Source organism: Sturnira hondurensis, unplaced genomic scaffold (genome assembly GCF_014824575.4).
Source record: "Sturnira hondurensis isolate 20B ecotype Veracruz unplaced genomic scaffold, ASM1482457v3 Scaffold0008480, whole genome shotgun sequence".
Classification (NCBI taxonomy): Eukaryota; Metazoa; Chordata; class Mammalia; order Chiroptera; family Phyllostomidae; genus Sturnira; species Sturnira hondurensis.
The window spans coordinates 1499147-1511072 of record NW_028081111.1 but is presented as its reverse complement, the minus strand read 5'-3'; the positions used below and the strand labels follow the sequence as shown (position 1 = coordinate 1511072).

The 11926-nt window shown below is 47.2% G+C and overlaps 1 pseudogene; it reads right to left on the bottom strand.

The window, feature by feature from the left end:
- Positions 1 to 8043: 8043 nt before the first annotated feature.
- Positions 8044 to 8959, bottom strand: LOC118992927 (peroxiredoxin-2-like; annotated as a pseudogene).
- Positions 8960 to 11926: the final 2967 nt, after the last annotated feature.

Genomic DNA, 11926 nt, shown 5'->3' with positions numbered 1-11926 from the left:
AAAGATTATAAACATGACTAAGTGGGCTTTATTCTAGGGATGCAAAGTTGGTATAATATCTGCAAATCAATAAATGTTATATGACATATAAACAAAATAAAGAATAAAATGAAAAAAAGAATAAAATGACATGATTATATCAACAGATCCAGAAAAAGCATTTGATAAATTCCAGACCCCATTTATGATAAAACCTCTCAGCAGAGTGAGAATAGTGGGAACATATAACACAATAAAGGCCATACCTAACGAACCCACAGCCAACATCAATACTCAACGTTTTCCTTAAGCTTGGAAACAAGACATGTCTGCTTTCAGCACTACTAGAAGTCCTAGCCACAGCAATCAGACAAAAAGAAGAAATAAAAGGCATCCAAATTGGAAAGGAAGAAACAAAACTGTCATTATTTGCAGATGACATGATACAGTATATAAAGAGCCCTAAAAATTCCATCAAAAGCTACTAGAACTGATAAATAAATTCAGTCAAAAAGCAAGATACAAAATAAATATCCAGAAATCAGTTGCATTTTTATACACCAATAATGAATTATCAGAAAGGGAAACTAAGAGAACAATCCCATTTACAATTGCATAAAAAATGAATAAAAGACCTGAGAATAAGTTTAACCAAGGATGTAAAAGACCTTCTTGGTGCCTTGGCCTTGCTCTGGCGCTATCACAGTCACAGTGCCAATCAATGACACTACTCAAGGACTCACAAGGATCAGAGGAAAGGAGGCACATTCGGCAGGAGTTTGTGCTTTTCAATTATCTGCAGACCCCCAAATGCAGAAATGATACTATGCTCTGTCAAAGGTAAGGGTTGATTAATAATTCTTCTCTGTGTACTTGGCAGAAGGTGCTAAAAATTATGGTAATAATAATAGCCTGTCTTCATATGCTCTCTCCTACCAGGCTCAATTTATCTTTTGATTTGCCTGCGAGAGGAAAAAGTAATGCTGGAGGTTGAAATCAACACAGCCTATTCAGCAGGATTTAAACAAAGATGAGAGACAGAAAGTGACTCATCAGATTTCTGGTCAAGATGTAGGCATAGGTAGATAGGCTCTGCCTCCTCACACAATCACAAAAAGAATTACAACTAAATCTTCAAACAAATGACACCCAGAACTGTCAGAAAATCAAACTGTGTGAACATCTGACAACAAAAGATTTAAAGGAGCCACATTCATCCAGATGGGTAGGAGGGGTGGAGAAGTGTCGACAGGAAGGTGATGTGGCACAAAGAGGTGATGGCAGTGGTGGGATGAGCATGGGCGGTTCCATATTCATGCATGGCAGGTAAAGATCAGGAGGGATAACTTGAGTGATCCCAGCCCCTGGCCAAATGGTGCACCCCAGGTTTCAAGTTCTGGGAAGATAAATCCCCATAACTTCTGGCCACAAAAATCACTGGGGGTTGAGGTAGCAGAAGAAACTGCTGAATTTTCAGGAAACTTCTCTTAAAGGGCCCACATGGTCTTAGAACCTATGCAACATGCATACTCTGGGATTCAACACCATGGCAACAGCTGGAGGGTGCCAGTCATATACAGGGAATGGATAAAGTGAGGGGAAACAGGAAGAGTGTCAGGCAAACCTCTGGAAGCCAGGCAGCAGCACTGTCCCCTCTTTGAGTCATGCCCCCAAACAGAGCCACAAAGTGGTAAAGCAGGTTACCCTACCCTGGTGATCACCTAAGATTCCACCTCACACAATTTACAGTGCCTTTCCTACAATAGGCCACATTACTAAGACGTGGAGCCAAAGCAGCTGTACCTAATACAGAAACACAGGCAGGCTTCCAAATTGAAGAGACAAAGAAATATGGCACACATGAAAGAACAGAACAAAATGCCAGAAAAAGAACCAAACATAATGGAGATAACTAACCTACAAGATGCATAATTCAAAACACTGGTGATTAGGATGCTCAGAGAACTCATTGAGTACAGCAACAGCATAAAGGAAAAAGTGAAGATTACACTAAATGAAATAAAGAAAAATCTACAGGGAACCAACAGTGAAGGGAAGGAAGCTGGGGTTCATATCAATGTTTTGGAACATAAGAAAGAAATAAATATTCAACCAGAACAGAAAGAAGAGCCAAGAATTAAAAAAAAAACAAAAACAAAAACAAAAACCAAGGCTAGTATAAGAAGACTCTGGGACATCTTCAAACATACCAACATCCGAATCATAGGGATGCCAGAGGAGAGGAGGAAGAGCAAGAAATTGAAAACTTATTTGAAAAAATAATTAAAGAAAATGTCCCTAATTTGGTGAAGAAAATAGACATACAGATCTAAGAAACTCAGAGAGTCCCAAACAAGATGGACCCAAAGAGGACCACACCAAAACATGTGATAATTAAAATGCCAAAGGTTAAAGTAAAGAGACTTAAAAGCAGCAAGAGAAAAGCAGAGAGTTACCTACAAAGGAGCTCTCATAAGATTGTCAACTGATTTCTCAAAACAATCTTTGCAGGTAAGAAGGGACAGGCAAGAAGTATTCAAAGTGATGAAAAGCAAGGACGTACAACCTTGATTGATCTATCCAGCAAAGCTATCATTTAGAATTGAAGGGCAGAAAGAAGTGCTTACCAGACAAGATAAAGCTGAAGGAGTTCATCATCACCAAACCATTATTACAGGAAATGTTAAAGTGACTTATTTAAGAAAAAGATCATACCCTGCCTGGGGTGGTTCAGTGGATTGAGCACAGGCCTGCGAACCAAAGGGTAGCTGGTTTGATTCCCAGTCAGGGCACATGCCTGGGTTGCAGGCCAGGTCCTCAGTGGGGGGCACGGGAGGCTACCACACATTGATGTTTCTCTCCTTTACCCTTTCTCTATAAACAAACGAACAAATAAAATATTTAAAAATATTTTTTTAAAAAGACTCTGTCCATTAGGGTAATAATGTTGAGCTGGTATAACAGACGTTTCATTGAATTTGGTGAAATCTGCTGGCTCCTTGTATCCCATTATGTAGGTAAGGAAACCAGTGCATCTCACCCTCTCCACACAGTGACTCAGAGACTCAGGGCTTCTCCAACATGTGGATCTGCCAAGTGCCCTGGTGGCCAGGTGCCCTGCTGCATTCAGCTGACAATTAACACAGAGTACCAGTGTGCAGGACAGATGGACAGTGGTGTCAAGAAGGACCAGACGGAGCTACTCACAGCTAGTTCTGCCTCTAGCCAGACCTGAACTGTGCAGTGAGAAAGACTTGGAAATGCAGAACAGTACAAACACTGTAACTCAGAACCCAGGACAGCACATTCACCCTCTTGTCCTCATATCTGTGTAGCCAACTCCATCCACCTTCTTCAGGAAGAATATCCAGAGAGAAGAATAAAAGTACCTCAGGCCAACCAATGTAGCACTTTGAAGGACTGTGAGTAAAGAAAACACTCTACTTATTTTTAAAGAAAGTCTCCTCACTGTCCAGACCCACTTTCTTCCTTCCCTTTCTTCTTAAAAAAAAAAAAAAAAAAAAAAAAAAAAAAAAAAAAAAAAAAAAAAAAAAAAAGAACACACCATTCTAGAGCCACCAGGATGGAGCAGGTCCTGAGCCAGCCATTCCCTTCCTAATGACAACCATGAGCTCAGGACAGATTAGAAAAGTCGGTATCTGAGGATTCTGGAAGAATCTGCCAGTGAGCAGACTGGGGATGGATGTCAGCACTGGACAAATGACCAGCACAGTAGCAAACTGCTTGGGTTTCCTGCCATGATCTCAGCTCTGTCCTCAAGGTGGTGGGTCTCAGCACTGTTCCAGGACCAGGAGGGGAATGATGCAGAGAAGACTGGACAAGGGGCCCATTGGAGCCAGAGTCGGGGACTGCAGGGGACCCTTCCCTCTTCTGTCCTAGCTCTGCTCCCACCCTGAAGCTGCAGCCATGGCCGGGGCATAAGTTCCAAAAATGCCGAGGAAAACGCGTCTCTGGCAAGAGCCTGGGAAAATGGGCCCCTGTACACCACAATTTTGGGAAAATCCTGTTTATTTTTTTTTCCCTTGCCAGTTTGCCCCCCCAACTACCCAGTCATGTGAGCTTCAACACAGAGTATAAGGGAAGTGAAATGTAAGATTCTGAAGGGGAACCAGAGCTTCTAGTTAAAGGACAGGGAAGTAGCAGAGACTCCAGGAGAAGATGCACTGATGGCCCTTGCTGGTATAGCTCAGTGGATTGAGCACCAGCATGCAAACCAAAGGGTCACTGGTTCAATTCTCAGTCAGGGCACATGCCTGGGTTGTGGGCCAGGTCCCTGGTAGAGGGCACGCAAGAGAAAACCACATATTACTGTTTCTCTCCCTCTCTTTCTCCCTCCCTTCCCCTGTTTATTTTTATTTTTTAAAATATATTTTATTGATTATGCCATTACAGTTGTCCTTTTACCCCCTTCATTCCCCTCCACCCGGCACACCCCTCCCCCACCATTCCCTCCCCTTTAGTTTATGTCCACATGTCTCAAATTCTTTAGATTCTAGATTTCCCATACTATTCTTACCCTCCCCCTATCTATTTTCTACCTATTGTCTATGCTACTTATTCTCTGTACCTTATCCCCTGTTGCTAATCCTCCTTGTGATCTTCATTTCTATGGTTCCACTCCTGATCTAGCTGTCCTCTTGGTTTGCTTTTGTTTTAGGTGTGGTTGTTAATAACTGTGAGTTTGCTGTCCTTTCACTGTTCATCTTTTTTATCTTCTTTTTCTTAGATAAGTCCCTTTAAACATTTCATATAATAAGGGCTTGGTGATGATGAACTCCTTGAATTTGACCTTACCTGAGAAGTGCTTTATCTGCCCTTCCATTCTAAATGAAAGCTTTGCTGGATAGAGCAATCTTGGATGTAGGTCTTTGCATTTCATGACTTGGAATACTTCTTTCTAAATGAAGCCCCTTCTTGCCTGTAAGGTCTCTTTTGAGAAATCAGCTCACAGTCTGATGGGACTGTCACCTACAACTCCTTTGTAGGTGACTGTCCCCTTATCTCTTGCTGCTTCTAGGATTCTCTCTTTCATTTTAATCTTGGCTAATGTAATTATGATGTGCCTTGGTGTGTTCCTCCTTGGGCCCAACTTCTTTGGACTCTCTGAGCTTCCTGTATTTCCTGGACATCTATTTCCTTTGCCAGATTGGGGAAGTTCTCCTTTATTATTTGTTCAAATATGTTTTCCACTTGTTGCTCTTCATCTTCTCCTTCTGGAACCCCTATAATTTGGATGTTGGAATGTTTAAAAATGTCCTTTCTGTTGATACCTAAGACTCTCCTCACTTTTTTGAATTCTTGTTTTTTCATTCTTTTCTGGTTGGATGTTTTGTTCTTCCTTCTGGTGGTCCACTCCCTTGATTTGAGTCCCAGTTTCCTTTCCATCACTATTGGTTTCCTGTGCATTTCCCTTCATTTCAATTAGTTTAGCCTTCATTTGTTCCTCTAATTTGTGACTAAAATCAACCAGTTCTGTGAGCATTCTGATTACCACTATTTTGAACTGTGCATTTGATAGGTTGGCTATTTCTTGGTTGCTTAGAGTTACCAGCTCTGGGGCTTTGAGTTCTTCTTGAGCCATGATGTTTTGGTTTGTTCTTGCCTGTTACATATGAGGGGCAGAGCCCTAGGTGTTCATCAGGGTGGGACAACTCAGTTGCTGGGTTGTGATGCTCTATGTAGGGGCGGGGTCAGAAGGGGGCAATGGCGGTCCCCTCTGCTGCTTCCTGCTGCTGGGGCCTGCGTGGTCTGTCTCACTGCTCACTCCTTTGCCTGGTTTATCTGCGTGGGAATGTGTGACCACGGGCAGCCTGCCGTCTTACACCCTCACTTGGTCTGCCCGTCGCAGCCCAACACCTGGGATTTGCCAACTGCTGCCCTCGTGCCTGGGTCCCTGGGTCGGTCTGGCTGAGTTTTCCTGTGCCACCCTGCTCCGCCAGTCATTGGCTCAGCTGCTCTTACCAGTCTGGCTGAATAGTCCATTGTTGTCGGACTTCTGTATAGTTCAGTTTTCTGTGTTTGGTTGCATTTTTGTTACTAAAACTTTGTTGTTTTTAAACTCAGTTGTGTTGAGGAAGCACAGTGTTTCCACCTACACCTCTATCTTCCTCTGTTTTATTTTTAAAACAAACAAACAAACAAACAAACAAACATGTGCTGATGGTGAGCTGGGCCCGCAGGGAGCACATGCTGGAGGCCAGCTCGAGCTCTGTGCACGCCTGTGCTGAGGCTCGCCACCCACTGGCCTCAACGCGTGCGCGCGCGCGCACACACACACACACTGAGACAGAACTGTGGTCTGAACTTAGTAAGCTCCACAGACTGAAAGAGTGGTCTCCCAGCCTCTGCTGGTCAGTGGTGGGAAGGCAGACCATAGAACTCTGTCCAGTAAGGGCAGCACATCCATCGCTAGCTTCATCTGGAGTTTGGAGGGAGAAAACACTGGGATTTCAATAAGCACAGAGGTGAGGTTGAAGACCTCTGGAGCTCCTGCATGCAGACCTGCCACTTCCTGACAGGTTCATTTTTGCACATAAATTCTTCTCCTTTTGGCATTTTCAGTGTTTCCTGTGTTTCCTATGTTAAAGACTGCGCTTCTTGTCTGAAAGGCCCAGCCAGATCTCAGCGCCCTAGGAGACCACTCTCCGTTCTGGTGGGGTTGGCCTGCGCCCAGCACTCCTCCCAGTTCTGATGGTGAATGGGGGGATCCTGTGACCAAATCTGCACCCCCGAGACACCATCAACACATGGCAACATGCTTGCAAGCCATGTTGGTTTTTTAAAAAGATTTTGTTTATTTTTTTTAGAGAGCAGAGAAGGGAGGGAGGAAGGGAAACACTGATGTTGAGAGACACTAGGATAGGTTGCTTCTTTCACATGCCCCCAACTGGGGACCTGGCCCACAACCCAGGCACGTACCCTGACTGGGAATTGAAGTGGTGAACTTTGGGTTTGCAGGCGGGTGCTCATTCCACTGAGCCACACAAGCCAGGGCTGTCACGGCTTTTATTTATCTTGTCCAACATGCTGACAAGTAAAGAGAGATTCTGTTCCAGTTGTCTCAGTGGGATGGGGATGGGTAATAGGCCTCTGCAAGGAATTGCCCCAAGGCCTCCCCAAGCACCTCACCTTCCATGACATATGAGACAGTTTAGCGCCAAAACACACCCATGACTAGGGCGTGGGAAGTAACATCCACCCTTATTCCCAGTCATCCCACTGTGTGTTGTGACTTGTTCCACTGGGCACCACACGTGGCTAAAGGTGGGCAGGAATAAAAGAGAAGGAGAAGTGGGGAGGCCTCTGGCTTCTCCAGGAGCTCAGGATAACTGAGAATTCGCTGGGGGAGAGACCAGGACTTGCTGCCACATTCCACTGCATTTGAAGCATTGGGAGTGTGGCACATGCAACCAGTGCATGAAAGCCTTTGACTCCTCACCTCTGCTCTCCCTCCGCGGGACCCCTACTGTATGCACTGGGTCACTTTGTGAGGAAAACAGTTACTGGCTTGGGAGGATTGGAAGTGCCAGACAAAACGATCTCAAATTAAAAGAAAAATAATATCCACCCTCACAGATGTGTCTTGGAAGTGAGCCCACCTCTGACTACACACAGATCTCACTTGGGAACATTTGAACATTGCTTTTTAGTAGCAATTCCTTTGACTTTATCACCCTTACCCCTGCCCAGTGTCAAACAAGCAGAGAAATAAAAAATGTCACCACCTAGGGGCACCTTTCTGTTGATACCAGAGTGGGAGCCGGAACATGACAAATTACAAAGACAGGTAAGAGGCAGCCCCTTGCAAAGGATGGCAGAGGGAGCAAGGGACTGAGTGCTGTTCGTTAATAGACCTCCATCCTGTTTGATGCCACCTCAGTGCCCTTTGGGCACAGTCCCTGATATCACCGTGCTGTCAGTTTAAGTGGACTGCAGCTGAACTTGCTATGTGAGGTCAGCCAAACTTCACTTCATAGTTTCCACTCCACTTTGCAGATTCAGGTCTTGTTCTTTGGCTGGTTCCAAGTCAGCAAATTAGTATTCTTTCTTTCTTTCTTTTTCTTTTTCTGTCTCTAATACTTTATGGGTCACCTCTAGGCCTGTGCCTGGTTGGGTGGCTCCAGGGATGGGTCTCCATTCACCAGTCAGCTGGGAATATGAAAAGGCATAGGACTAGCCATTTGGGGTCACAGACTGTGGAATATGAAGGGGCAGATCTGGCCTTTCCTGGGCCAGCACGGGGCACCCAGGTGGGGGCCAAGAGCCCAAGCTTGGTGCTTGTTTGTCAGCCTGGTTGTGTTTGGAGAAGTATTCCTCGCTGTCATCCAAGTTGGGCTTGATCGTGTCACTGCCTGGCTTCCGGCCAGCGGGACAGATCTGATGAGATTCCGCATGCTCATCTGTGCACTGAAAGGCCTGGACCAGCCGGAGAGGAGAGCCACATCCATGGAGTGCCCCTCGGGCAAATCATTGACGGTGATCTGGTGAAGGACACCCTTGCCATTGATGACAGAGGCCCCTGTAGGCAATCCCCTCATCTTTCTTCAGCATGCCACAATCATGGGACAAGCTTCTCATTACATGAGCCAGCAGGGGGATATTCAGAGGGCCCAAGCCTCCTTCCTTCCTGGGGGTGTTAATCCAAGCCAGGTGGGTGAGCTGCGAGCCTACAGAGACCCCCAGCACCTCGCGGCCCAACTTGTGGAAGTCCTCGGCATGCTTACTGAAAACGACGATCTCTGTGGGGCACGTAAAAGTGAAGTACAACGGGTAGAAAAACGAGGATCACGTATTTCCCTCTGTGATCTGAAAGCTCCACCTCCTTGAAGGACCCATGCTCCACCAGGGTGGCCTGGAAGTCTGGGGCGGGCTTTCCGCTGTGAGTGTTTCCGGAGGCCGTGACTGACAGCTGCGAGGGGGAGGGTGGGATGCACAGAGAAGCAGACTGGCTGAATCGCATTCTGAAACCAGTATGTTTTCTTTTATAAGAAAAAATTAGTTTACCCACAAAAGGATAGAGAAATAAATTAGAATTCTATCTTAATTAAGGAAGGGAGGACAAGGGGGGAGGCACTGATTTACACACAGAACAGTCCACTTTATGCAGGGTGCTGGTTTGTGGTTATACTTTAAAAATGAGTTAGCAAACCCTTTGGCCACTGGGATGGCTATGGGGCACACGCTTGCCTGATGGAAATGTCCATGACATTCACTTGGCTGCCCTGCACTAGGTCCTGGTCTCAATAAATTAGAAAGCAGATGAACATATGTAAAACTGATGTTTTATTGAACCTAGCTTATTTTTGAGTCTTGGACATAATCAACAATGTTAATTATCAATGTTTTGCAGATGGTAGAAGGATGGGCTAGGGTGAAATTCTGGGAAAGGAAGATTGGATTCTGGTGCATGTTTGTCACAACAAAAGTAGTTGGCTGGGGAGTCTTGTTGGGCTGCTCAGCTGGGTCTAGTCTCCGATGTCTCTTTTTCCACCTCACACACGCGCCCTCAGTTCTTCTTCCACCCCATCCCTCTCTGATTTCCTCTCTCATCCTACAGACTGACCACTTCCAGAAGTGGTACAACAGCCCTCTGGTCCCGTTTCTCCTGGGCAAACTGAACAGGTAATAACATTCCTCTGACCCGGGCTCCTGCACTTGGTGAGCACACGCAGACCCCCTCGGGCCCCCTCGGCTGTCACGGACACACCTCAGCTCCTCAACGTCCCCTGTGACCCGTCAGCTTCCTCTACGCTCTGGCTGTGTCTCACAACTCCCCTCAGCGGAACCCCTACTTCCTGCCCCACCACCTGCCTTCACTGTTTCCAGCTCCAGGCTTCCCCAGGTGCCTTCATCTGCCCCTTTACCAATCAACATCCTTCACCCCTTTTGAAACCCTTCATATTTTACCCCTAATATAATTCTACTTGGGATTAAACTAGCTGTTCATTGGCCTGCCTATCTCATCTAGTTTCAAAGAAAAACCAGAGCTGGACAGTAAAGTGATAAAAACAGGTTTTGTTCAATAGGAGAAAAGAGACATTGGGACAGAACCGAGCTCAACTCCAAACACAGCTTGGGCAAGTGGGAACTTACAGGATGGAGCAGGTGGGGTCAGTGGAGGCAAAATCACTAAGGAAACAATGGGGTTGGGGGGGAGGGGGGTAAAGCAGACCCGAAGGTTGCTGCTGAAGGCAGGCTGGGGTGGGGGCCAAACGCCACCTGGGTTGGGGGAGTGAAGAACTCGATTAGATAAAGAGGGTGGTTAGATGCAGGGGATGGGGGAGTCTGGCTAAACCAACCCAGCAGGATTCCTGTGAAAACTGGACAGTGTGGAGAGGAACACGGAAGCCCAAAGTGGAGGCCTTGTGGGCAAGTCCAGGGGAGCCTGGGTAGACTCTGGTCAAGGGTAGACTCTGGGTAGACCCTGTCACTAGGCTGTGAGCTCCCAAAGGTCAGGGACTATGTCCCACTCTTCTGTACCCACCCCAAGCCAAACCCAGTACCCCCGCTATGATTCCAGGAGAGCAGGCTGTGACTCGTCGTCCCCTGGCCGAATGGCTCTGGATTTCATGTCCCCGGCGGGGCTGTTGTAGCAGCCCACCCCTCCGCCAGTCCCTCAGGCAGCTCCCCCCAGATGGGTGCCACCGCATGCTGGCCTTGTGGCTGGTGTGGCCAGGGCTGCAGGTCCGTAGGGAATTCTGGCTGAGGTGAGGGAACGACCGCTCACTCATCACCTTGATCACCATCTTGATCAAGAACAGTGAAGCTAAGACACAGGTAGGGGAGAGCTGAGGCCAGAAGGGAAGAGTGTGGAAGGTCCCACTTGGGAACCGAGATGTTTCCCTAGAACACGGGAAGGCACAGAAAATTGTGTCCACAGGCACCCACCCTGGGCCTGCAGATGTCTGCATCAGTGTGTGTGGCTCCAATTACAAGTCAGGCTGACCCGTCACAGCAGAAATCAGGAGGGAGCCCTCGTCATCTCACGTGGAAGCAGATTCTGCTTCTGGGGCAGGCGGGGTCGTTCACACACCACTTTGTAGGAAGACCAGCAGAGCTGTTTTATGACTTGAAAGACAAAAAGCTCCAGGTGGCTGTTCTGCAGCAAGTCCTGGGTAATCACAGACCTCCATCGGGACAGCCTGGACATTACCCAGCCACAACCCCCATAGCACGGGTCCCAGTGGAGTCCCCGCACCGTGCCCCTGGGCGATGGTAATGAAGGCAGTAGCAATGATAACACAGCTGACCCTTGAAGAATGCGGGCGTGAACTCACACGCAATTTTTTCAGCAAATATCTGTACCATTTTCGACCACAGCTGGCAGTCTGCAGATGCAGAAGGCCGATGATCTGCATTGGTCTCTGCATCGTATTCAGGGGACTTGAGCACCGTGATTTTGGTGTCTGCAGGAGGCCTGAAGCAGACATTGAGGGAAAACTTAAGTTTTGGGGGAGTCAAAAATCGCACATGGATTTCCAATTTCCTGGGAGGTCAGCACCCCTACCCCCAGTGTTGTTTGGGGGCCAAGTGCACTATCCTGGCGATAACTCGTAAAACAGCTCCCATTTCTTCAGTTCTGCACTGGGCCCATCCCTGCTCTCTTTTCATAAATCACAACGTTAGGCCCGAGAACACCATTATAGAAGTAGATACTATTACCCCTACTTTACAGGTGAGGAAACTGAGGCACACAGAAGGTGGGTCACTTGCCACAGGGATGCGGACGGTAAGTGGCAGATACAAAACCTGAGCCCGGCTGCGACTTGGGCCCCAGCTCCGCAAGGTCTCTCTGACCGCAGTGTCGAGCGGGACTCGCACCGAGACCCTGCTGGGCGGGCAGATGAACCCCTACTCCCCGACGCCCAGGAAGAACCTTGCTCGGAGAAGTCACACAAGAGGCCTAGCCGCTTCTCCTAACCCACCT